This window comes from Musca autumnalis, unplaced genomic scaffold, assembly GCF_047663935.1.
Source record: "Musca autumnalis isolate F117 unplaced genomic scaffold, ASM4766393v1 scaffold_1, whole genome shotgun sequence".
NCBI classification, from domain to species: Eukaryota; Metazoa; Arthropoda; class Insecta; order Diptera; family Muscidae; genus Musca; species Musca autumnalis.
The window spans coordinates 143,425,120-143,452,055 of record NW_027411644.1 but is presented as its reverse complement, the minus strand read 5'-3'; the positions used below and the strand labels follow the sequence as shown (position 1 = coordinate 143,452,055).

The 26,936-nt window shown below is 34.8% G+C and overlaps 1 protein-coding gene and 1 long non-coding RNA gene across 3 annotated transcripts in view; one reads left to right on the top strand and one right to left on the bottom strand.

Moving 5' to 3' along the window:
• The window catches only part of Spc105R (Spc105-related), a 140,075-nt gene that overhangs the window by 21,720 nt on the left and 91,419 nt on the right, over positions 1 to 26,936 (top strand). The gene's annotated exons all lie outside the window — the stretch shown is intronic.
• Positions 21,878 to 25,434, bottom strand: LOC141390862 (uncharacterized). Its single transcript, XR_012409504.1, has 2 exons — positions 25,147 to 25,434; positions 21,878 to 25,077 (listed from the first exon to the last, which is right to left on the bottom strand). It is a non-coding gene; the product is annotated as an uncharacterized lncRNA (long non-coding RNA).

The window sequence follows — 26,936 nt, the reverse complement described above, 5'->3', positions numbered from 1 at the left end:
CCGTTTTTTGGAACTGGATATTTTGTTATCGCATCGTATTTTGAAGGATCTGGTTTAATTCCATTAGGAGTTATCAAATGACCTAAATAAACTACCTCTGGTTTCACGAAACAACATTTATTAGGGTTGAGTTTCAAATTGTACCTATTCAGTCTATCTAGTACCTTAATGAGATTCTCATTGTGGTGTTTGAAACTACATCCAAAAACTATTATGTCATCCACATAAAGAAATGCTTCAGACTCCAAACCAGATAAAGCTATTGTCAACATACGTTGAAAACTATTAGATGATATCTTAAGACCAAAAGGTAATTTCGTATACTGATAATGACCATTAGATGTCGAAAATGCTGTTAGAGGTCTTGATTTAGGATCAAGTTCAATCTGATGAAAAGAACTAGTCATATCTAACGTTGAAAAATATTTCGCTCTTCCTAACCTATCCAAAATATCGTCCAAACGTGTTAATGGGAACTTGTCATTAACAATCGTATCGTTTAGTTTCCTAAAATCAACAATTAATCTCCATTTCTTCAAATCTGTCTGTCCTTTCTTTGGAATCAAAAGCAATGGTGCATTATAAGGACTAACTGATGGCTCGATCACTTTACTCCTTAAAAGGTCTTGTACTTGAGCATTTATTTCCTCCTTATGTGCCTGTGGTAATCTATAATTTTTTATATAAACAGGATTTTTATCTTCAAGATTAATTTTCTGCTTATAAAATTGTTTGTCGTTAAATCCTCATCTTCCAGATGGAATGTCGACTGATATTTCCTTAATATAGCTACAATTTCTTTCCTCTGAGTTTCACTTAAGTCATCTAAATTAATTTTGCTTAATAACCTTTCAAAACGTTCATTCGTATTGTGTGAACAAAAATGGTTAACCGTAAGAACATCGTAATTACTTAAAGGAACTGTTTCTAATCTCATGTGATCTATTGTCATGTCCTGGTCTGTGACGTTCAATAATTTAACATGTTTATTCCCATTTTTCGGAATTATAGAATTAGCCAAAAACACACCTTTTGTAATTTCCCGATTTAGTACTACTGCATCTTCTATCAAACTGATGGTAAAAGGTAAAATGATTTCACTCCTCTTTGGTACAACTACCTGATTGATTCTGAGAGAACTATCGTGTATAGGAATTGTGACGCTTTCATCGTTCAAATTTTTTTTTTTTATTTATTTATTTCGATTCATAAATGCTTATCCAAGTTTAACAATAATAGCCCCTGCGCCTTAAAAAGGCATTAAAGAGGCAAAAAATGGCAACTAGTTAACAATATATTTGTTACAGTAATATATCAAAACCCATAATCGAAATAACATTAATTTAGAAGTGCTTCAACATTTAGCATTAAATATTTTTTAAATGCAATTTAAATGTGGACAAAACCGATATATCCTTTAAATACTCTGGAAGTTCATTAAACAGTTTAGGCCCAGCATAACCAATGCGTTGCTTTGTAACTTCAAGACGACACCATGCAATCCTGAGGTTATTGGAATGTCTTGTTGGAATTCCACTATGAGAATAGCTAGTTTCAAACAGCATTCTATTCGAGCTATTAACGGCTTTAAATGTATATATAAGAGTTCGTTGCTTGTATAAACCATACACCGGAAGAATTGATTTAGCAATGTTTTTGTACAAGTCAACGGTATGGTATCTTAATGGAAGATTGAAAACTAGTTTTAAGGCTTTATTTTGTGCACATTGTAGCGCTTTCATACTTCTGGTCCTCTTATATGCATATATATTAGGCAAATACGTGAGGTGAGAGTGTATAAGTGCCATGTAAATCATCATCTTTGTATTGCTATTCAGTTTATTTTTAAATTTATAGAGTACACCAGTGCCAGAAGATATTTTCGATATAATGCTTTCAATATGGTTATCCCACGATAAATTATGACTCAGCGTTACACCCAGATAATTTACATACTGGGACTCAAATATTGGCAAGCCATCTACATATATCACCATATCTCCATTAAAATTTGCATGAGGCTTGAATCTGATGAATTTTGTTTTAGCAGAGTTAAGGATTAACTTGTTAACTCGAACAAACTCCGAAAGTAATGAAGCATCATATTCAATTTGAGCTTTTAATACAGCATCATGGTTATACTTATACAAGAGACAGACGTCATCAGCAAACATAAACAGCTTCCCGTAGAAATTTAGATTCTTGATATCGTTAATGTAAATCTTGAAAAGAAGGGGCCCAAGTACACTACCCTGTGGTACCCCATATATAATTCGTCGCAGATTACTTTTTTTCTCTCCAACTTGAACATATTGAAATCTTTCATCCAAATAGTTTTCCAACACACACAGAGAACTTCCAGACACACCGATGCTTTTCAGTTTATGTACCAGGATATCATGATGTACAAGGTCAAACGCTTTAGAGAAGTCGTAAAATACTCCTGCTACACCTTTGGAACCAGAATCCAAACCAGTGCATATTGTTTCAATTACATCTACCAGTGCTTCTTCAGTACCCATACCTTTTTGGAATCCATACTGGCATTCATATAAAATCTGATTATCAGAAATATACTCAGACAATTGCTGAAATATAATTTTTTCGATGACTTTATCGATGCTTGACAAAATAGATATTGGCCGAAATTCGCTTAATGATCGTGCTCCAGGCTTTTTTGGTATAGGGACTATCTTATGGACTTTAAGACACTTAGGATAAGTACCACTTACAATCATTTCGTTGTATATCTCTACAAACACATCAGCAACTAATGGTTGCGCAACAAGCAATGACTTCGGGGTAATTTTATCATAACCAGCACTTTTATTCTTATCAAGAGACTTCAAAATGTCCATCACATAGCTCCGGGATATCGGAGATAAGTAAAAATTATTTTGTATCTGTTGAATTGTACCAAATACATTGATGTTGTCATCATTACGCATAACAATGCAGTCTTTTAGTTCTTGCACTGATTCGACAAAATATCGACTTAATTCTTCCACTATTCTCACAGCAGATGTAACGGTTTCACCAGCTTCCGTCACAACTTCATTTATAGGCTTAGAAACACGTCCCAGCTGTTTATTCAGAAAATACCATGTCTTTCTCACATCGTTTTGGCACGATCTTATATTATCCATATAGTAATTATTCATAAGAGTAATATTGCATTTCTTTATTACTTTACTAAGCCTTTTTAACATCTCACGATATTTGTTCTTATCTGATGATTTTCTTCTTTTCTTCAAAATATTCCTTTTAAAACATATAAGAGCATACAAGGTTTCATTAGTCCATGGAGTTAATTTGTCTTGTATTTTAACTCTGGTTTTGTGTGTAGTCGTGCTACGTATCACCGCAGAAGAGACAATATCCATAAAAGTTTCACATTTGTCTGAAACATTGTTAAGACTTTCCACGTCTCTAAGCTCATTCTGCAACAAGGTAGACAACTTGCGGTAGTCAATATGGCTTCTTCCTATGCTCACAGTATCATCAAATTTTGTGTTTACATCAATATTGCAACTCAGCCAATTGTGGTCAGATAATCTGTTTTCAATGCTATATGTAGCCACTGTGTTGGGCAAACTACTAAACACCCAATCTATTGAAGACTGACTGCACGGCCTGGTTATCTCATTGTGACAAGAATGCATGTTATACTGATGAAGCAACGAACTGAGCATGCTAGTATTGGTGTTGGTAGCAAATGCATCAATATTAACATCACCTACCAGCAATGTCGGACCCGATGCAATATCTTCAAGAATATTCTCCATTGATTCCATAAACGACCTCAGATTGCAACGGGGTGATCTATACACTGATACAACGACCATTTTAGATCTTTCACAAGCAACGTCACATAACTCGACTGCAAGTACATCCATATTACCGGCACTTACCTTCAATACTGTCTTGTATTTAATAGATGACTTTATAAATAGTGAGGTACCTCCATAGCCATCATGTCTTTCACAGTGTACAACATTGTATCCAAAAATAGAATAAAGGGGCAAGTTTTGGCCAGAAAACCACGTTTCCTGTATCGCAATAACGTCAGGAAGTTTTGCAAAAGTACTTATTTCATTTTTAAATCGATTGAATTTAGCTAATGAAGAAACACTTCTAATGTTGATTGATAATATATTTAAATAATTAGTATTACTATTTTTTAAATAATTATTATAAGATAAAACATTCTTGAAATATAAAGAATCCATTTAAAAGATATAAAGATTTAACAAAATAAAACATTTAATTTCGCTAATCTTAATTAGGTGACAAAAATCCCGCTCCGTCATCATCATCATCATCGTCGGCTACATCATCAACATCGTCATCATCATCATCGGCTCTTCCTCTTCTTCCAATAACAGACTTTGACAATAGATCATCAACATGACTCATATCCCTAATTCGAATTACCTTCGCCTTTTCATGTTTCTTAGCCAATATTCTTGCATTTTGTGAATAGACATATTTAAACCCTACATTTTTTAGGGATTTAGCATATCTTAGAAGGTTTAAATTCTCCTTCGTAAGAAAATCATTGACAAAAACGTCTTTCATGCCATCAATTTCTTTTAATTTGCTTTTACCACTCATGAACGCTGCCTTGGTTTTTGGGTTTGAAAATTTAACAACAAGGGAACCTTTATTCTTTCGTTCATCACGTCGAGTATAGTAGGCTTCGTCTATTTCAGCCTCACTTAAATCAGTACCAGTCAATTTGGCCACACTAATAACTTTTTCAATTGGTTTGCAGTTGTCATTGGTCTGAATACCATTAATGACACAATCATTCTTAACTCGATCGCTATTCAAAAACGCAACGGTCGACTCTAAATGATTTATCTTTTGTTTCATCTCTCAGAAGTTTGACCTACGGCATGAATGTCCTTCCGGGTTCGTAATATTATCCTCATTCACTTTCATCGCCAAAAAGAATTTTTCGCCCCCCAGCCTTTGATCTCCATATTTGCGCGTACTGATATTTTTCCTTAAAAACGGTTTAAGAAATCGGTTTTTTTGTTTTAGAACTGCAACTAACAAATTTTTCAGAAGCGAATTAATATAATTTGATTGGCAAGTGTTAGAACGCATGCAAGTCGAACGCCAATTAATAAAAATTATAAAAACACAAAAAATCGCATATCTTGGTCACGTTATGAGGCATGAAAAATATAAGCTTCTGCAAACAATTATCCAAACAAAAATCGATGGGAGAAGACCAAGAGGGCGACGGGAAACATCATGGCTCAAAAACATTCAAGACTGGACTGGACACCATAATGAAAGAACTCTTCTGAATGCCGCCAAAAACAGAAACTTATATATAAATTAATAAACTGATTTGTTAAATATACCAAATTATCATTATGTAATTGTATGATCGCTAAAACCCGAATACGGAATGGCAAATAAAGAAGAAGAATTGGCAACTCTATATGCTTTTTAACAGTATACATACAGTCAGGGACAAAAGTTTACATACACCCCATAAATCTCAGGTTTTAGGACAAGTGATGATTTTTACGAAATTCCAAGTATGCAGTTTTATTTCTTCTCACTAATAAACAATATTTGAAACAACAAAAGTATAATCCATAATACAAGTAACGGCCAAAACCAAAAAAAAACAAAAAATGGTGGGGACAAAAGTTTACATACACCCCAAGGAAATTGTGTATTGCCGTAGAATTTATGGAATTAGCGGCAAAATTTCTACATTTTATTGTTTCAGCGAACGACTCTGGGTGTCCAAGATATATTTTAGAGAAACAAAAATAATTTTTGGGGGTTAAATGTCGTTATTTAAGGTCAGAATTCTTGTATTCCTCATCAAAGCTGACCCTTGCTTAATTCCTTGCGTTTTATTTTATTTATTTATTTATTTATTTATTTATTTATCTACACGACAAGATTAAAATCTTATATTTAATGTGCAGATTTGTAGGTACAGAACAATATCCAATTCTGTAAAGTTATAATTTAATTTAAGTAAAGTTATAATTACAATTGCGCTTGTTAAAAAAATACAAAAGTTTAAATGATATTGATATAAATTTAAAAAAATATATATATATATGTAAAAAAGATAAAATCGTTACTTTTTTTTATTCAGTTGTATTGAAAAAACTGAACAGCCTTTTCTTGAAGATAGAATCGTTGCTGATGAGTTGTGTTTTATTTGGTAACGTATTCCAAAGACGAGGAGTTGAAATATAGAATTGTCGTTCCGAAACAAGGCACCGTCGCCTAAAGGGAGTTAACTTCCGACCTCTACCAGACTGTGCAAATTTAAGTTTATCAAAAAGATATTTAGGGTTTTGTTTGACTATAATTTTGTGTAACATTATTAAGGACCTTATACTCATTAGTCTGCTAAAACTAACTCCGTATAGGGAGTTAGTAAGGTGTGAGATGCCCAGAGTTCTTTTTACGCCATAGACATATCGCACAATATTATTGAAAACAACATTAAGTTTCCGCAGACTCACAGAATCACAATTAGCGAACAGCTCACACCCATAAATAAGTCCAGGGACTAGTACAGTTTTTGCTAGTAGAATTCGAATGCTTTTTGGGGTAAATGAATGGGTTATCCAAAGGGCACGCAACTTGGCATACGTTTTTCCCACAGCAGCATTCACGTGATCTGTCCAACTCAGGGAACTGTTGAAAACCACACCCAAGTTCTTAACACAGGAGACAATATCAATGGTTTTATGATTAATATATATACTGACATTTTGTAGTTTAAAATTTCTGTTTTTGTGTATAATTAAGCATTTAGATTTATCGGGGTTAAGTAACAATCCATTTGCAGTAGCCCAATTATACACACGTGTAAGATCGCCATTGAGTTTGTCAACGTGTTCGGAAATATTGTTGACTGGTGCACTTAAAAGGATCTGTACGTCATCTGCATACATCATAACTTGGCTATGTATCAATTGATTAGGGAGATCGTTGGCATAGAGCGAGAAAAGTAGCGGGCCAATAATTGAGCCTTGTGGAACTCCTTTCGAGACTAACAGTGGATTCGATTTCGAGTTTCCCACGCATACTGATTGAAGCCTTTTGCTAAGATAAGACATAATTAATTTGGTAGCTGTGTGCGAAAAGTTAAAAAAACGCCTCAATTTCATGCAGAGGTTTGAATGATCCACGGAGTCAAAGGCTTTCGAGTGATCCAATAAAATGAGGAAGCTGACTTTGCTATCATCTATGTCCCTTCTTATCGATTCTGATACTTCGATTAGTGCCGTAATGCAACTGTGGCCTGCACGAAAACCAGATTGCCTGTCAGACAGAAGAGACTCACGAAAGAGATATTCAGTCATTTGCATATGTAACAGTTTCTCAAACACTTTGGAGAGGTAACACAGAATTGATATTGGGCGGTACTCATTGCTAGACTTGGGAATCGGAATTATTTTAGAGTGTTTCAATATGGTCGGATATACACTTGAGCTCAAGATTGTGTTAAAAAGATGAGTAAAAAATGGTAAGAGGTAAGGAAGAAGAATTCTTATGAATTTAGGATCAATACCATCTAGACCAATTGCGTTCGATTTTACTTGGGAAAAACTGCTATATACTTCCGTCTGGGTAACACATCTAAACTCGAAGCATCCATCGTTTTCCACATTATCTGCAGTCCCAGTATTGGGTGCGTAAAAGAGGGGATCAGTTTGTGTAGAAGGTATGTTGACAAAGGTTTTGTTTAGCTCATCTAGGTCCCCAATATAGGAGTCAGACGACTTGGATTTTCCATAACCTATGTCTCGTAAAATCTTCCATTTTTTTTTGGAGTCTGTGGCAACATTAAACTTGTTAAAATAATATTGAGTTTTTGCAGCGGCAATGTGTTTATTAGCAATTCTTCTTGCTAGCCGATACTCTTCGTGAAGCTCTGGAGTTTTGAAGTGCTTCCATCTAGAGTATGCAAGATCCCTATCTCTTATAAACGACTTTATTATGGGGCTGAACCATGGCTTAGTGTTTGAGGAGATTTTTTTATTTTTTAATGGAAGGGTCTCATCATAAATTCGAGCGATGTTACTTTGAAGAAACGACAATTGCTGATCCACAGAAGAAAATGTGTATATACACTCCACGTCAGTAGAATAGAACACCTAAATTTTTGTTAATGTTAGCTTATTTATCCCAAAACGAATGAATCTGCGTTTTTAATCTTGTGGGGATTTAATGTCTATGATGTTCCGTACCAAACACAGAAAAAATTATGTTTCTAGCTCTTCGCGAAATGATTTTATGATCAATTTTCAGATAGTACTATGAAAAATAGGCATTTATTTTTGGTCATCAGGATAGAACAGTCACTATATTTTCGCGAATTTTTGAGATATTAACGCCGAATTTTCTTTCAGTCGATAAAGCAAGGCTTTCTAATCATTTTTACCAAAGAAAACCTATAAATTATTCCGCGGGCACCGAAATAACAGCGTTAAAGGGTTTAAATTGACAGATATTTGAAACATCTCGGAATATCAATAGGAGTCGCGCAGTTATGTCATATTTCTTCACAATAAGATAGAATATGACACTGACAACCTCGACGGATACAATCGAGTGCTTCGGATGCTGATAAAATGGAACATTTTGAAAATAATTATGAAAAACGTCAAAATTTCTTATAAAAACCATGATGTTTTGTTCAATAAAATGGTTTTTCCGCGAACAAGTCCGCCGTTTAAAGGTTTGGAAATATGCTCCAGATTTGGAGGAATATAATCTGATACGAAAACAACCGTTATTTTAATGCACTGAGGGAAATTTTAGTACTTTGTAAAACAACATACGAAACCTAAAACCTCAATTTCCATGACTGTGTTTTCCCGCGAAAACGGGGTTTTTACATTTGCGAGCTCAGTTAAAAAAACTACCAATTCGTAAAATCCGGCATAGAGAGCATAACCTGGTCCATTTATATTGGAGCATAACACTGTTGAGAAGAGTCGCGGACACCGAAAAAAGAACACATATAAAACTCAAAGTCCAAAGGGTGTGTTCAATTTAAAAAATGTGCTAAAATTTCCCTCAGTGCATTACAATAACGGTTGTTTTCGTATCATATTATCTTCCTCCAAATCTGGAGCATATTTCCAAACCTTTAAACGTCGGACTTATTTGCGGAAAAACCATTTTATTTAACAAAACTTCAAGGGTTTTATAAGAAATTTCGACGTTTCTCATAATTATTTTGAAAATGTTCCATCTTATCAGCATCCGAAGCACTCGATTGTATCCGTCGAGGTTGTCTGTGTCATATTCTATCTTATTGTGAAGAAATATGACATAACTGCGCGACTCCTATTGATATTCCGAGATGTTTCAAATATCTGTCAATTTAAACACTTTAACGCTGTTATTTCGGTGTCCGCGGAATAATTTATAGGTTTTCTTTGGTGAAAAATTATTAGAAAGCCTTGCTTTATCGACTGAAAGAAAATTCGGCGTTAATATCTCAAAAATTCGAGAAAATAAAGTGACTGTTCTATCCTGATGACCAAAAATAAATGCCTATTTTTCATAGTACTATCCGAAAATTGATCAGAAAATCATTTCGCGAAGAGCTAGAAACATAATTTTTTCTGTGTTTGATACGTAACATCATAGACTTTAAATCCCCACAAGATTAAAAACGCAGATTCATTCGTTTTGGGATAAATAAGCTAACATTAACAAAAATGTAGGTGTTCTATTCTACTGACGTGGAGTGTATTATTCCAATTAACTTGGCAGATCCTATCTTGAAGCTCTGTGTAATTTAGATTTTTGTAGTCTCGATATGAAATAGTTTCGACTTCTTTTTTTATATCTAAATTGTATTCCAAATATATAAGATCGTGTCTTGAGAAAGTTGGAGCAGATATCTGTTCATAAAGTAATATATTTGAAGGATTGTTCACGAAGAACAGGTCTAAAAGTGTACTGGTTGTCATCGAAAAATGTGTTGGATTTGTACAATTAGCGGGGAAAAGTCCCAGTGTTAACATGTTATTAGCTAATGTGGAGTCAACTAAAAGATTGGAGTTGAAATCTCCAGTGATTATCACCTCATTGAAACCTAAAGTAACATTTTGAAGGACATTATGTAGCTGGAACATATCGATAGTATTATTCGGACGATAAACACAACCAATGAGCATTTTCTTAGAATTAAATCCAAGTTCAACGAATACATATTCAATGCGGTCACCGACTTTAGATTTTAGTGTAAACTTAGCTTTGATTGTATTTTTCGTATATATTGCGACGCCTCCTCCGCGGCTCTCCCTATCTGACCTAAACAGGTTATACCCTTTCAAATTCACTAAACCATTAGGAATTGAGGAATACAGCCAAGTTTCTGATATACAGATTACATCCATATCTGAATTTTCAAATATGTATTGAAATTCGTCCAGTTTATTTAGTAAACTCTGAGAATTTATATGACAAATCTTAATACCATTTCTTTGTTTTGTAAGTATTCTTACTAGAGTCTTTGTAGTGTCTTTGGAATATCTGTTATCATTACCGATCCGAATCATTTAATGGAATATAGGAAAAAGTCGAAAGGTCATCAGCAACACAGTTGAAGATAAGTGCCAAAGTAAAGATTTTATAAAAGTTATCAAGAAAAATATTTATGATTGGAATAAAAAAAGAAAAGGTAATAAAATAATTGATAGAAAGCATAAAAATATGTGAATAATTGTAATGGATACTGCGCAGAACCAAGACATCAGCAATGTAGCTAGGACTGAAAATCTGCTCTGGACACGCCGCCAGGATTTCGAAATTCGTCGAGTATTTTATGATGAAATATGCATATCGGCTCATCGCAGTCGTGACGCTTAATAAAAACAAGACCACGAAATGTATATGCAGCTTTTATGTGGCCTTTTTTCTTTAGATGAATGGCATCCTGGAGGTATTGAAAGTTTGTGTTTGAGATGTTTTCATTGATGTAGTATTGGGCGTTGGATTCAAACCCAATAGAATTTAGGAGAAGAACATTATTATGTTGTTTTTTGTATATAGATACCGATTTTAGATAAAAATTCTTGTCATATGGCGACATAAACTGAGCAAGAATTACACCATCCGGAGAATTGCGTTTTTTAGTATTGTTTCTGTTTTGTAGTCGGTGTATGGATTTAACTCGAGGCATTGTTAAATTCATGGAACTACATATTTTTTGAAATACTTCTATCAAGTCCTCGTTTTTTTGGAAAGGTATTCCATTTACTCGAATTTCAGATGCAACGTGCGAGTTTTCCTGCCTCAACAGTTGCATTCTGAGGTCTTTAATATCGGCATTAAGAGTTGTTATTTCATCTGACGCCTTTTCAAGATTAAGTACTCGATTGTTAATATCAGTGAGTTCTACACGGAGTTCGCACAACCTCCTGTCCAAATCATTCAGGATTCTATTCTCAGTCTCCTTCAACATCAGTTTGAACTCACCCAAGAGACGCTCACTTAGTTTTGTGATGCGGTCGTCCAGAATCTGCATCATACGGAAAGGTGATTCAGATGATCGCGGGGTTTTTGAAAAATTTCCGAGAGGAACTGCAAGACTCTCCCTGACACGTTTGGGAGCTCTGGAAGCACGTATGACATTGTCATTATCCGCAAAAAGATTAATTTGTGTAACATCTCCTTCGTGTTGCTCACTCATGTTTGAAAAGTTTTGTATATGTTTGTGTGAGTAATAATACAGGGTAACTCGAAAAAAAATTTTAATTCTTATTATAGATTTGTAACAGTTTTTGTAGCAAACTTTTAGGCAAAAATTAACTGGTTAACAGTAATGTGTTTATTTAATAATGTTATTGATTTGAAAGCTTTTATAAGACGTAACAGGTTGTTGATTATAAGTCAGGAGAGCATTTAGATTTAATGTAAATAACAAAAAGCTTTTTTAACTTTGACACTTTACATGACTGTCAATTGCCAAATGTTCTCACTACTCTCTTTCTCACTTGCTTTTCTCTCAAAAAGTTGTTTTTGATCACTTTTGCTTCTTTTTTTATTCTTTAAAGCTTTTTAATGCACAAATTAAATTTGTTTATTACAAAAACACTGTTTTTTGTGGAATTGTTTAGAGTTGTATGTGAAACAGGGTGATCTAATGTATTGCTTTGTGAACTTTATTTTATAATTATACAATTTTTCAACGGCAAATAGGACTCGTTTATAGGAGCTAACACAAAACACGTCTTCACACAACGAATGAAACACGTTTTAAGGTATTGTACTTTATAAAAAGTATAAAATTAGTGTCAGATGGCAAATCTTGAGACCCTAGAAAGCTTTGAAGTTGTTCCTGTTCATAATATACCTTCCTGGAAGTCGATAATGCACGTTTTTTCTCAGATTTAGCTTGAAGTTAATAGATTCTGAAGAATTCTTTGCGCAAATTACATCCAGAAGGCTTTGAAGTGCCTTGTAATATGGTCTGATACAATCCTTAGACATCAATTGACTCTGAAATGTACAATTATCCGAAACTTTTCGCCCCTATAGTGACGGAAATTATCATAATACAAAAACGACATTGTTCACGCTACAAATTTCATGCTTTTTTGGTAGTGTTTATATTTTGATGCTATGGAAGCTTTGGGAGCAGGTTTGTAACAGAATATTTCACATTTCTGGTTCAACTGATGTCCAAGGATTGTATCAGACCATATTACAAGGCAATTCAAGGCCTTCGGTATGCGATTTGCGCAAAGAATTCGGCGGAATCTATTAACTTCCAGCGAAATCTCAGGGAAAACGTGCCTTATCGACCAGGAAGGTATATTATGAGCAAGAACAACTTCAAAGCTTTCTAGAGTCTCAAAATTTGCCATCTGACACTAATTTTATGCTTTTTATAAAGTACAATACCTTAAAACGCAAAGAATTAAGCAAGGGTCAGCATTGATGAGGAATACAAGAATTCTGACCTTAAATAACGGCATTTAAGCCCCAAAAATTATTTTTGTTTCTCTAAAATATATCTTGAACACCCAGAGACGTTCCCTGAAACAATAAAATGTATAAAATTTGCCGCTAATTCCATAAATTCTACAGTAATACACAATTTCCTTGGGGTGTATGTAAACTTTTGTCCTCACCATTTTTTGGTTTTTGTAAAATTTACCGTTATTTGTATTATGGATTATACTTTTGTTGTTTCAAATATTGTTTATTAGTGAGAAGAAATAAAACTGCATACTTGGAATTTCGTAAAAGTCATTACTTGTCCTAAAACCCGAGATTTATGGGGTGTATGTAAACTTTTGTCCCTGACTGTATAATTTTAATCGGTTACTTAAAACCGGTTCAAAAATCCGTTTTAATGTCGGAATATCCGGATCAAAAATTGAGATAACCGGATCTATCCTCCAAGAAAATTTTTGTAGAATATTTGGATGCTGAAAAATCTTATCTTGTGGTACCTTCACTACGGTTCAAGAAATAAAGGACGAAAAGGACATGAAAGGCATTGAGTTAGAAGAATGAAATGTTCTACAAAAAGATTCGCCAATCGATTTGACTGAAGACATGTCACCTCAAAATGAAGCTACAACAACGCCAAACAGATATATGGAGCTATTTTCCCAAGCATTTTAGGGAAAAAATCAAAAACTTCATCGCGCGATATCTCAGAAACTTGACCCATGGCGAAAATTTCCTTTTGGGTTCTTAGTATACCCATGAAGGGCTTTCATCTCCAAAAGAAATTTTCCACCCCCCAAAAATGCTGCTGCACAGTGTAATTTTAAGGTAATTTTCGAAATAAAGTTGTAAAGTTCTATATTGTCGTATATTTTTGATGACTAATTAAATATACAACAACTTGTTTTGAAAATTCATGTTCGATCATCTGCGCATATGCATCTACCTTGATAATTGTGATATGTTTGAAATCAACAAAAAAATAAGTATAAACACCGGGGTGTATTTCAGGATTTCGTAAAATCCAGTTGATTTTGGAGCACAAGTGTAAACTTGGCATTAGGATATACTTATCATAATCAACATTACACTTATATCTCGATAAAAAATCTCTGCCTAAAATTCCATCTGTGCCAAGTGGAATATCATTTGATACTATCTGAACACTATGCTCAATAACCATACCATTTATATCTAACTTAATATTAGTTGACCCAAAAGATTTAATTATTTCCCTCGAAATGCCTGTCAAATTGCAGTAATCATCTGAATTTTCTTCATAACGGTGCAGAAATTTCTCCTTGCACAAGGAAATATCGGCGCCAGTATCAATCAAAAATGTAAGTGGATAGTCTACATCTACTACGTTTAACCTTACATAATTCTTTAGGTTAGACGATATACTGTAAATATTTTTGTCTTTTACTGTGTGCTCTCCGAAGACGAAGGTCTTGTGGTCTCCGGAACTTGTAAGTTTCCCTGATCTTGCACTTGATTAATATTGTAATCCCTATCGCTGTAGTTATTGTTGCTTCTATTATTGTTGTTCCTGTTCCTGTTATTATTGTTGTTCCTATTTCCATTATCATTATTTCTGTTATAGCTATTGTTATTGTTGTTGTTACGTCTGTTACCACTATTATGTCCACTTCTATTATTTCGATTGTTTCTGTTGTCCCTATTTCTGCCGTAATCATTATTATCATCTCTGTTACTGTCATTATTATACCGTTTATTATTGTAACGTTTCTTCTTATTCCGCTTATTATCCTTACCAGCTTGTGCATTATGGTACATTACGTCCTTTTGCTTTGTACGAGACACATACATATCTTTCTGCTATCTGTAACGCATCGGCAAATGTCGATACACGACTAGCTTCAATGGTTGAAACAATTTGTTGATCCTGCAACCCATTCAAGAACGTATTGAATGCTGTCAGGTTATTGGTAGCGATTATTGCATCTGTACATTGTTCACCTAAATCAGAAATCTGAATCTCGTTAAGCTCAGAAACAAGACTTTCTATTTTATTAGCGAAACCTTGTAAATTATTATTTCTTTGAGTTAAACTAGTCAACTCGTTCAAAACAGTATTTGATGATTTTACGGGCTTATAGGCCGTCTTCAAGGCAGATAATAACTCAGTGAAATTCTTAGGTATTCCTTTCTGTTTAATCCTATTCTGGACCCGACTATCTAATCTTGAGCAAAAAACATACTTAAAGAAGAATTCTTTCTTTTCCTCAGGAACTGTTTCGTATACTAACCTTAGATTAGCAGTGAAACTTTCCAAATCCTCTTTTTTACCTGTAAAAACCGGTACTAAAGCAACAATAGTCTTCAGATCTCCATCTTGTTTTCTCGTTTTACCGTATCTTTTTCTCTAACCTGCTGAGCTAACTCCGAATGTTCCAACAACAAACTTAAAACTTCCGATTTTAACTCACTAAATCTTGTCCTATATTTAACTGAATCTTCGTATTTTTCTTTTTCTACTAATTCATTAAAGTCAGTCTGTAGATTCGCTAACTCTGCTTTTTTCTTATCTATTGTTTCCTTCGTCTATGGTTTGCTCAATGACTTTTTCGCATTTGATACTAATATACCTAAAGACTGTAAAAGCTTATCCATGGTCACACATTATTATGGACTTAAAGCTATTACAATCTCTTAAAGAAAAACATTTATCAATAAAATTTGAACTTATTGTAGCGCACTTAATCTGGCCTGTTGCTTCCTAATTTGTTTCTTTACATATCTCCTTAAATATCTTATTATTGCTACTATGGTTATAATAACACAAACCAATATTAATACCTCTATGCTCACACTTACTGCTGTTGGAGCATTAGCAGTTGCTTGAATCACCTCGCTTATCTTTGTCTGGGTGCTTCTTCTTCTTTATTTACTCATCCGTTATTCGGATATTGGTGATCGTACAATAATATTTCAATGATACATATATGATACCAAGTATATATTTATAATTATTTGTTGTTACACAATGATGTTCAGCTACCTGTTCTTAGCGGCTTGGGTGCTTCCCGTAGTTTAATTTAATTTTTTTTTAATGTTTTTTTTTTTGTTTTGTTTATTGTTGAAGTTCAATCTCATTTTCGATTGTTTGAGTGGAGTATTCCCCCATTGGCTCAACTTCATTTATTACCCTCTATTACAGAGAGTAATGTTTTTCAAAACGAACTGACAGTGTTGCAAAATTTTACTGATCGCTACCAATATCATGATTTCATCCCGGCGAAGGGAATTATCAATTGGCTTCTCAGTTATTGAAATGATGCCTTTTTTAGCGAAAAACCGAACTCTTTAAGTGTCTAGTATTCTCATATGAATGAGAATCACACTCACTTTTTTTTTTAATTTTTGACCACGAGCGGCTAGCGCTTACTGGCCCTAACGTCTGCAGATTGATGCAGCGTTTAATTAATTAAAATTTTTTTCTTACTTCCTATTTTCGAGATAATTCCTTATGAGGAATTCAATCTCGTCTACGCGTAACGACGCCCGGTCCCAAGGAGGTGGTGGATCTGAATTAATTTCCCGTAGAAGAAGGGCCTTCTCCTTCTTAAGCCTCCATGTATAGCCTCCTCTACGGCGAGGGGTGTCGACCAAAGGAATCTCCGTGAGCCGGTCCTCCTCTCTAGACCTCCGTTGACTCCTTCTCCTATATTCATCTATTGTAATCGGTTGAGGGCCTGACATCTGGTTGGTGGTGGTCCTTCTTCTTTAATCCACGATCCTGGCTTGGATCGGACTGCCCGGACAGTATGGCAGTGTCTTCAAAGGAACTTCTCTGCGGCTTGACGCAGGATCAGCTATTTTCATCTGCGGATGGAACGCAGGAATACTTGCCGATTATAGAGCAAGTTAATTTGGCAGGATCGCCATGTAGAAACAAACACTGAGTTTGGTTACTCTTGCTTATAGAGCAAGAACGTCAGAATAAGTCTGACCTCTTTATTTTTCTTCCCGTTTTTATATTGAATCTTAAATCTAACATTGAGTTTCTTACTCTAAAAACTTACTCAATATCAAGCTACCCTTAACCAATCAGAAAAGAGTTCAATGCAATTACATTTACATGGGTGTACATGTGTTTATGTGTTTGTATTCATTTACATATGTTGAGTCTTTCATTCAAATCAAACATTTTACAATTCACTCAAATAATTTACTATTGGGATATTCTTCATTCCCATTGGTCGGAACTCTGACTCATCGCAATACGATTTCGAATTCTAATAAGAACTCGAGATCTTTGCCCTACATATGAGCGAGCAACAAAACAAAGAAAAGAAACATTAATACAAAGAATACAATGAACTCACTATGTTGCCGACCAACTCAACTTCAAACAAAGAAAACATCAAAACAAACGACAACATGATGACACACTACAATACTTATATTTATAATGTCTCAAAATGGTTTTATGTTGGGTTTTCAAATCCATTTAACACAAAAAGAAAAGGTATAATAAAAAGAAAAAATATAATAAAACCAAAATCCGAATTAGGAATCCTTCAATAAAAATACCACCTGGATTTGTACTACTAAAATTACGTGTTTGTTCGTCCTATTTTTTAAGAACGCTATTTTAGCAAAACTGACGAAATTATTGGTGAGAAAATTAATTTACGAGACAATGGTGGTTGTGTCTCCGACCCTAGGTACTCATTTGGAGCCGCTTTTCTTGAAAATTTCAGTGAATGCATAGGGATGGCCTGTGGTGAAAATAGGTAAAATTGTTGTATTTCGGAGGGGTACCTCCACAAGCCCTTATTTCTTAAAAATGCTATTTTTGCAAATCTTACGAACGTATCGGTTTGAAAATTAATTTGCAATGGTGGTTGTTTCGTCCACCCTATGTATGTACTTATTTGGGGCCTAAAGGCCCGACCATGCCTATTGTAAATATGTTATATCTCCAAAATTTCTGAACTGATTTCCATATCAGCTTCAGATGATGTACAGAGATGGCCAATGGTGGAAATAGGCTATATATTTTGTTGAATTTCGGGAAGAGGGTTATCCCCTGTGTCCTATTTTTTAAATGCGCTATATATGCAAAACTTACGAACGTTACAAATCAATGGAAATACCAGATGTTATACATAATGAAACATTAGTCTTATTAGAAAGTAATTGTTTGGATTAGAAGGCAACATATCGATAGCTATAGCTTCATCAGGTATATACGATATACAAATAGAAGTTATCATTTGGAACGAATGTACGATGGCACATAAAAATTCCCTAGAAGCTATAGGTCGATACTTGAAGGATTTAAGAAGCAATTTTCGTTTAGTTTCAGACAAAAATTTCCAGCAGATGAAATAAATGCATGCCTTTAGTCATCAGTTGCATATCGACACCAACACTTCTAAAGATTTTTTATTTATAGTCACTTGCAGATCCCGAAAAATTAGCAATGCAAGAAAAATATAATTGATGACTTAATAAAAGGTAAAATAAAACGGTTTCAAGGGCCAGAAACGCGGAACGGGTCGGCTAGTATGCTTATAAATAAAAAAATACTATGGACGAACATATGCGCAAAACTGAAATACAACTAAGAAATTACTTATAATGATATATAAATAATATTAGTTATAAAAAGGTATTTTTTAAATATTTTATGTTACATTAAACATGTGGACTTATCTGTAGGTAATCCTTATCTTGTGATGAAGTATCGTGTAAAATAGGTACTCATAGTTTCTTATGGCTTCTCCGGGCTATGATTTGTTGAGCTTTAATTTCAGTACGATCACTTTTATTTATCCAATAATAAATATCGCTGTCCGAGAAACCTTTCACATCAGGCTTCTAGTCAATAACCGGTGAATTTAATTTTTGTCACCACCGTAAATTTTATACTTTTTCGTGCATACTCCGATTACCGACAACTCAAGACTCTTCTCGAACAAAAAAATCATTTCCCTCATGATCATTGGAAATGTTTAAGCGTTGTCCATGGTTCACCTAAGTTCACCTAGTAAAACTGTCCGTTCTCCAGACAGGGTGACATTACAAATTTAAATAACAGCTTTAAAATGTCTGGAATCGGGTGGTATCGTTATATAGGGGTGTTTGAGTAATAAAACTACAACCGTCTCGTTGGGTTGTAAATTCTATTCTAATTTTATTCAAGATAAAATGAATCTTAAGAACTAAGTTACAAAATAATTCTTAGCCTATCTTCTCTTATTCTATGCTCTTATCACTACAAGAACATCTTCCCTTGCTGAGTGCATTATCACTTGGACGATGCCTTTATTATCAATGCACCCCAGCCGTTCACATAAACTGATATCTCTTATGCTCTACTTATCTAAAATACATAGATTTTTATTGCCCATTGTACTTAAATATTTTATGATTGAACATATTAATAGAAAATGTTGCTGCTGGAAAACTGACTGACTAAAATATTTTCCAATATTACACGAAGTTCCCCAACAGCACAACCATTACTAAATCATGTACAAATAATTTGTACATTCTCCGCCGCGGCTTAAAGTGGGAGCAGTGGATTATCTAACATTATGTTACATTATAACAAAATGAAGAATGAAAAAAGTATTACTTAAATAAAAATAAAATCTAAATACAATTATTAGAAAAAATTAAATATAATTATTCTAGGTCACTGCACCAATGACATTCTTTTTTAGAGCTCTTCTCCAACGATGAAATACGTTGTATCCTCCTTTCGGCAATGACTCTCTCCTATGTTGCTTGAGTTTGATCGGTTCTTTATCGCCATCTCTTAAATAGTTTTCATTCCCGTCATCAGTTTTATCAGTTGTATCGAATATTTTTTCGTTCCCGTCATGCAGCCCGACTTCCGTTAATTCATCACTTGATCCTGGGAACCTATAATTGGGATGTGTCCATTCACTGCTTCCCGTGTCTGTTCCAGCCGTCTCATTCAAATCATCTTCACAGACATCTACCTCACTCTTTTCACTGCTGGTTACAAAATATTCCAATTTGCTAAAATAGTCCTTGCCACTCAATAGTTTGTTGTAGGCACCATTTTCTAGATCCAATGAACTTTCCATGTCCGTTAGAAGTTGGTCATCTCGCATCTTTTGCACCATCGCATTATGTAAACGTTGCAATTCAGCTTCCAAATTGGCTACATCCGAAACATGACTTGTACGCTCATTTTCTAGCAATTGCTCCAAATCAAGTATGCGGGCATTCAATGTAGCTTTTGTCGATTCCAATTCACTAACTCGACTATTCAAGCTATCAACACGTGTACGAGTCTCAAGTAATTCTTCGATAGCACTAGAGTTACTTTCGGTTGCAGCTTGCAGACTCTCCATCCTTTGCCCATACAGCATTTTAATTTCCTCACGAAACTCCTGCAGAGATTGTTGTAATTTGTTTTCACTTGCTTTGTAGACATCATTATTTTTATGTATTTTTTTTTATTTTCGTCTAGTTGTTCTTCTAATTGTTGATTACGGTTTTGTAATTCTTCATTGGAAGACTGCAATGAATTAAACTTTACACGAACATCCGCAACAACGTTCTTAAATTCTGCTATCACCTCCTGGAGGCCTCTTAACCTCACACAATAACGCTTTTTTGTCGGTGCATTCTTCATAGAGCTGTGCTTCCAGCTGTTGAGTTGTCTTCTTTTGAATACAATCAATTTGTTCGTATGATTGTTTCATTTCTGCTATATTCAATTTCAGTATCCTCACCTCCTTTACGAGGTGTGTATTTTCTTCTTGCACAACATCGAGATTACATTTGGTTTCTTTCAGCTCTGTGCGCAATTTTTCCAAAACACTATTCTCTTCATCCATGGCTCTTGTTTCCTCAACCTGGGAGGTATTTTCGGGTTGACCGTGGTCTTCAAAATTTTCCTCAAAATGAGGACTTGCCGGCGGCCAACTCTCCAGCTCTTGATATTTTCGGCTGGCCTCGGCAATGCACCCGTCACATTCACAGTTGTGGGGGTAGAAGATCCAATATCTTTCAGCCACCCAGAGTCTCTCCATTGAATCCTCCTCCCACATCTTATCCTGTCTACCTTTGTCTCCGGGACAGACCATTTCTCCTTGGAATAAAGCCTGGAAAGCCTTCACCAATTCTCTAAGGCGGATTTGCGCATCTTCGGCTAACTTTAATCGGCCTTCTAGCTCTCTATTCCGATCCGTTAGTTTATTCAGCATATCTCCTTCCATGATTGTTTTTTTTATTGGGACTGGTATGTTATGTGTCCTCTTTTCAAATTTATTAAAATGGGACTTTTGATGTCCTCTTTTCTCTTAATTTAAATTGTTTTGCCCTTTTTGGGGGTTTTTCTTTTTGCCTCTTTGGGTCTTTTTCAAAATTGCCTCCTTGGGTCTTTTCTCAATTGTTTGCCTCTTTGGGTCTTTGATTGTTTGGCGCCTTTTTATGTATATAGATTTCTAATTTATTTTTTCTTTGTTTTTTTTTTTGTATTTTTGTGGTTGCCTTTTTCGGCTTTTGTTAGATTTTTATTTTGCTTCGGCGTTTTTGAATTTTTCTATATGTATTTCTAATGTAGCCTTCTTTGGCTTCTTTTCTATATTTTTAAAGATGATTTCTTTTTTGTTTTATGGGATCCACTTTATTTATCACTTTGTATTCTTTTTCTTTTTTAAATTTTTATATTTATATGCCCTGTGGCTCTTTTTTTTTCTTAGTTCTTCTCTTCCTTTTTAGAGAAGAACCGCTTCGTTTTTCCTTTTTATTTGAAGTGTTTATTCTTTCAAAATTTTATTCTTTTTTATTTTGTGGCCACTGATTCTAATTTTCTCGAAGGACCATGTGTATATATTTTATTTTTATCCGGCTCGAAGGACCATGTTTGAGTAATAAAACTACAACCGTCTCGTTGGGTTGTAAATTCTATTCTAATTTTATTCAAGATAAAATGAATCTTAAGAACTAAGTTACAAAATAATTCTTAGCCTATCTTCTCTTATTCTATGCTCTTATCACTACAAGAACCTCTTCCCTTGCTGAGTGCATTATCACTTGGGCGATGCCTTTATTATCAATGCACCCCAGCCGTTCACATAAACTGATATCTCTTATGCTCTTCTTATCTAAAATACATAGATTTTTATTGCCCATTGTACTTAAATATTTTATAATTGAACATATTACTAGAAAATGTTACTGCTGGAAAACTGACTGATTAAAATATTTTCCAATATTACACGAAGTTCCCCAACAGCACAACCATTACTAAATCATGTACAAATAATTTTACAAGGGGCTTTACCAAAACATGGACCCATGTCCACAATTTTTGATGGGGAAGTTGCTGTACCATTGGGAACGCCAAATACAAAATTACAGTCAATTCGGGTTAGGTTAGGTTTAGGATGCGTAGCTGCCGTGCTGGCAGACACTCCACTCGGAGACCTTGAAGTCCATTGTGATCATCCAGACTATTGAATCTCGTTTGGACATGAGCTGTTTGATGTGGTTCAACAATTCTTTGGCGTGGCATCTATACTAGAGGAGGGCGCGTGTCGTGCCGTGAGTAGTGCGTGTTCGTGCCTTCTCGAAAAACGCCGTGTTTATGCGTGTCGTGTCGGAATACATTTTTGGCCGTGCGTGATCGTGTTTTTTTGTTCGACACGGTTTTGCACGACACGACTAAACACGATCTGCACTATGTGACACGATCGTGCTAAATTTTTGGTCTCCCTTTAGAAGTCGTGCAAAATACCATACTAAACACGAAAATCGAACAAGAATATAAAACCGACCAAAATATTCCTAAAAGTATTTGCTTCGTTTTTTTAGTCTGGTACTTATTGCCGTTTTGTTATGGAGAGACCAGAGTATGAGTGACGTTTGTTTGCCAATTGTTTTGTTCATGAGAGAAGCAAATACAAAAACTACTCAGAGGGTTAACGCAATATACTCTATATGCAAATCAGATGTTTATCTGACAGTATTATCTGTTGTGGATCCAAATTGGGAAAACTGATTGACTGCCCAAAAAAGGTTGTAAGATATTTTAAGCACAGGGAGCTAAACAACAAGTTGTCGAAAGTGTTAAAACAAAATATAAGAACACGTTGGAATTCAACATATATTATGCATGAGAGCGTATACCAAGTCCAGAATGAGATTAAGAGTATTTTGCTAGCATTTGCTAGAATGAGCTGGATCGTATATCTGACTTAAAGCTTTCATTGCTAGAACTTCTATTGGGTTTTCATAAAATATTCAAAGAGTGTTCCGAAACATTATACTCGGAAAAGCACCCCACGATGCACATTTTTGCCCTTTGGTCTAAAAAACTTTTTCAGAGTTTTTGGATCAAAATGGCAAAAAGGCGAAAAATAAAAAGTCTCCAATTGCTACAGAAATTGATACATATTATCGAAATTGATACATATTATCTAGCCAGACTGATGTTTTAGACTTTTGGAAACAGTCTAATCTAAAATATTTAAAACAATTATACTATATTTACATTTACGAAATCCACTCGATTTCAACTGTCAATTTCTTTGTGTATAAGACAAATGAAAACTCATCTGAAATCGATTGAATTTCATTTGACGTTTGAGCAATGGAATTGCTTGAAATCGATTGGATTTCGTAAATGTAAACTTAGTGTGCCACTGTGGTGCACCCGCCTTGCACGCTGAAGTTCGTGGGTTCGATTCCCCGGCCAAGCAACATCAAGCAATTTTCAACGGTAGCAAAATACAACTCAGTAATGTTGACGACATTTCCTGAATATTTCAGCCATGTAAAACTTCTCTACAATTGGTGTCTTAAGACACGCCGTTCGGACTCGGCGATAAACAGTAGGTCCCATATCATTGAGCTAATATGAATCGGGATGCACTCATTGATATGAGAGAAGTCTCCCTTGTCCCATCTGGGATGTTTGTGGAACAATTATTAAACTTAGTGTTAGCCAGGAAATGTTTTGCTATACCCGTCAGCTCAGCAACGAGCGAGAGATTTTTTTCCACATCTGGAAATATTCTCAACCAAAGACGTACTAGACTTTTGAGAAAATTAGAAGTACATATGAATATTTTTTTAAAAACAAATAAATGTACACCTACACCCGACGTCAGTAGATTAGAACACCTAAATTTTGTTAATATTAGCTTATTTATCCCAAAAGGAATGAACCTACGTTTTTAATCTTCCCTCAGTGTATTAAAATAGCGGTTGTTCTCATATCAGATTATCTTCTTCTAAATGTGGAGCATACTTATAAACCTTTTATTGAACAAAACATCTAGGTTTTTATAAGAAATTTTGAAGTTTTTCATAATTATTTTGAAAATATTCCATGTGAGAGAAGTCTCCCTTGTCCCATCTGGGATGTTTATGGAACAATTATATATTATATTCCATGTTATCAGCATCCGAAGCACTTGATTGTATCCGCCAAGGTTGTCTGTGTCATATTCTATCTTATTGTGAAGAAATATGACATTACTGCGAGACTCCTATTGATATTCCGAGATGTTTAAATGATCTGTCATTTGAAACCTATTTACGCTGTTATTTCGGTGTTCGCGGAATTATTTATAGGGTTTCTTTGGACCAAAAATAAATTCCTATTTTTCATAGTGCTATGGGAAAATGGATCAGAAAATCATTTCACGAAGAGCTAAAAACATAATTTTGTCTGTGTTTGATACGGAACATCATAGACTTTAAATATATACAAGATTAAAAACGTAGATTCATTCGTTTTGGGATAAATAAGCTAGCATTAACAAAAATTTAGGTGTTCTATTCTACTGACGTGGAGTGTATATCGATTTCTCCTTTTTTGTAATTTCGTGCGTGAGTGTGCGTGTTCGTGCCTTCTCGAAAAACGCCGTGTTTGTGCGTAGTCTGCTCGATGACATCAAACAACGAGGGTGCTTGACAATATCAAAGGGCTTTGCTAAATCAAGTGTCACTATCACTGTTCTATCGCACGGCTTGCTCTGAGTGAGTCCTCGGCTAATATGGAGATGGAGATGGTCTTCAGCGCAGTTGTTGTGCTGCTTACGGATCCTATGCTATTGATCGGCAACTGGAAAGTTATTTCTTATGCTGGAAGAAATAAAGCCACAAGGGTCCTTGCTACGGGCGACAAAAGCGAAATAGGTTTGTAAGATTCACCTTTGCTGGCATCCTTTTCGGGCTTCAGTAGCTGGCCTATTTTCCAGACTTCGGAAACAATGTGTTTGGCAAGCGACAGGTTGTAAATTTAAGTGAGAAACTTGACTTCCGGCCGTCCCAGCTGTTGCAGTCTAAACACCGCCGCTGCACGCAACAGAGTTTACTTCCTCCGCAACAGGTTTTGATTCATCTTACAAAAGGATTTTACTTCCCATCAGTGCAGATTTCGACATTGACTCCAACTGCAGATTACTATTTCGTGAATTTTATTTTACAACGTTTTGGAAATGTTTGTTGTTTTGTAGGGATCTACAAATCGACTTGTTGAGCAGGGTTCTTTAAAGGAGGCAAGGAAACTTTTATAACTGGTCTGTTCCTTTATTTTAAAAATGGTAATTGTTGCAAAAATGGTAAAAGTGGTGAACTGCTCTCATATAAATTGTATGCTTTTAAAAGTAAGGAGAAATTTGCTGTATGGCCCTAAAGCTGTTTACCCTACAATTTGAGTCGAACTAAAGAATTTCATATCCACCACTGTTTTTATGTCGTCTTTGCTTCGCAAAGAATACGAACATAGGAATGTTGCTTCAATAAGCGGGGGTAAAAACAACAAGAAAGTTGTTTTTGCATTGCGCATTGGTCAACAAGGCCGTGCTGATGCCTATTATTGTTGTTGGCGTTTTTTATTGTTGGACTGCAGAATTTTACATCTTTGTGTTTATTTCAGCTTGAGTCCATATTTTGTTGTAATTCAATTGTTTGAATAACAAAATATTTTAAAGTGGATATGAAATTGATTAGTTGCGGGCGAAGGGTAGGGAATACTATAGTTTCTGCTGTCACCAAGCAAATTTCTCATTTTATTTAATTTGCTAGATGGCTTTATTGACCTGTTTATCGATACAGAGTCAGCGAAAAAGGGAACTGATGAAGTTGTTTGGTGACAACTGAAACTATAGTATTCCCTACCCTTCGCCCGCAACTAATCAATTTCATATCCACTTTAAAATATTTTGTTATTCAAACAATTGAATTACAACAAAATATGGACTCAAGCTGAAATAAACACAAAGATGTAAAATTCTGCAGTCCAACAATAAAAAACGCCAACAACAGTAAAATAACTACTTAGATCATATTTTGCAAAGAGCTAACCAGATAGCAGTGCTAAATTTCTGTGCAAGGTCAATCATGATTTGAAGTATTTTAGTGCTCCATACACTTAAAAAACATTTTTGGTGATTTATGCCATACTCATAGCAAATGAGCTATAACTTGTTGAGTTTTACAGATATCAGCCTGAAAATTTGACACAATATAAAGTAGAGGTCGTTGAAAAAATAGAAATTGCTAACTCAGAAAACACGTTTTTTTGAATTATGCCAGTCTTTGAGTAATGATAGGTTTCTTAATTCGGTACACTTAAGGTGAAACCGATTTGGACAAGAGTCACACCATACATTCTTCAGTGTATCATCTTCGGCATCGATATCCAAATCTCGTCTGCAAAAACCACATACAGCGGGTGTCACTGAAAATGATGCACCCTTAACAAAAATGTAAACATTGATAACTTCGAAATGAGTTGAAATTTTTTAATAATTCAAAAATCAATTATGTATTGTGAAATGATGTCTTTAAGCTGACATAGAAATATTCCATTTACTGTGCCGTTATACAAAAAGTTTAACGGCCATTGTTGCCATCCAGGCCCAAAAAAACGTTTTCTTTTGGGAACCATATTTTAAATTATACACCTAAAATATAGTTTTATTTTTTAAAAAAGTACT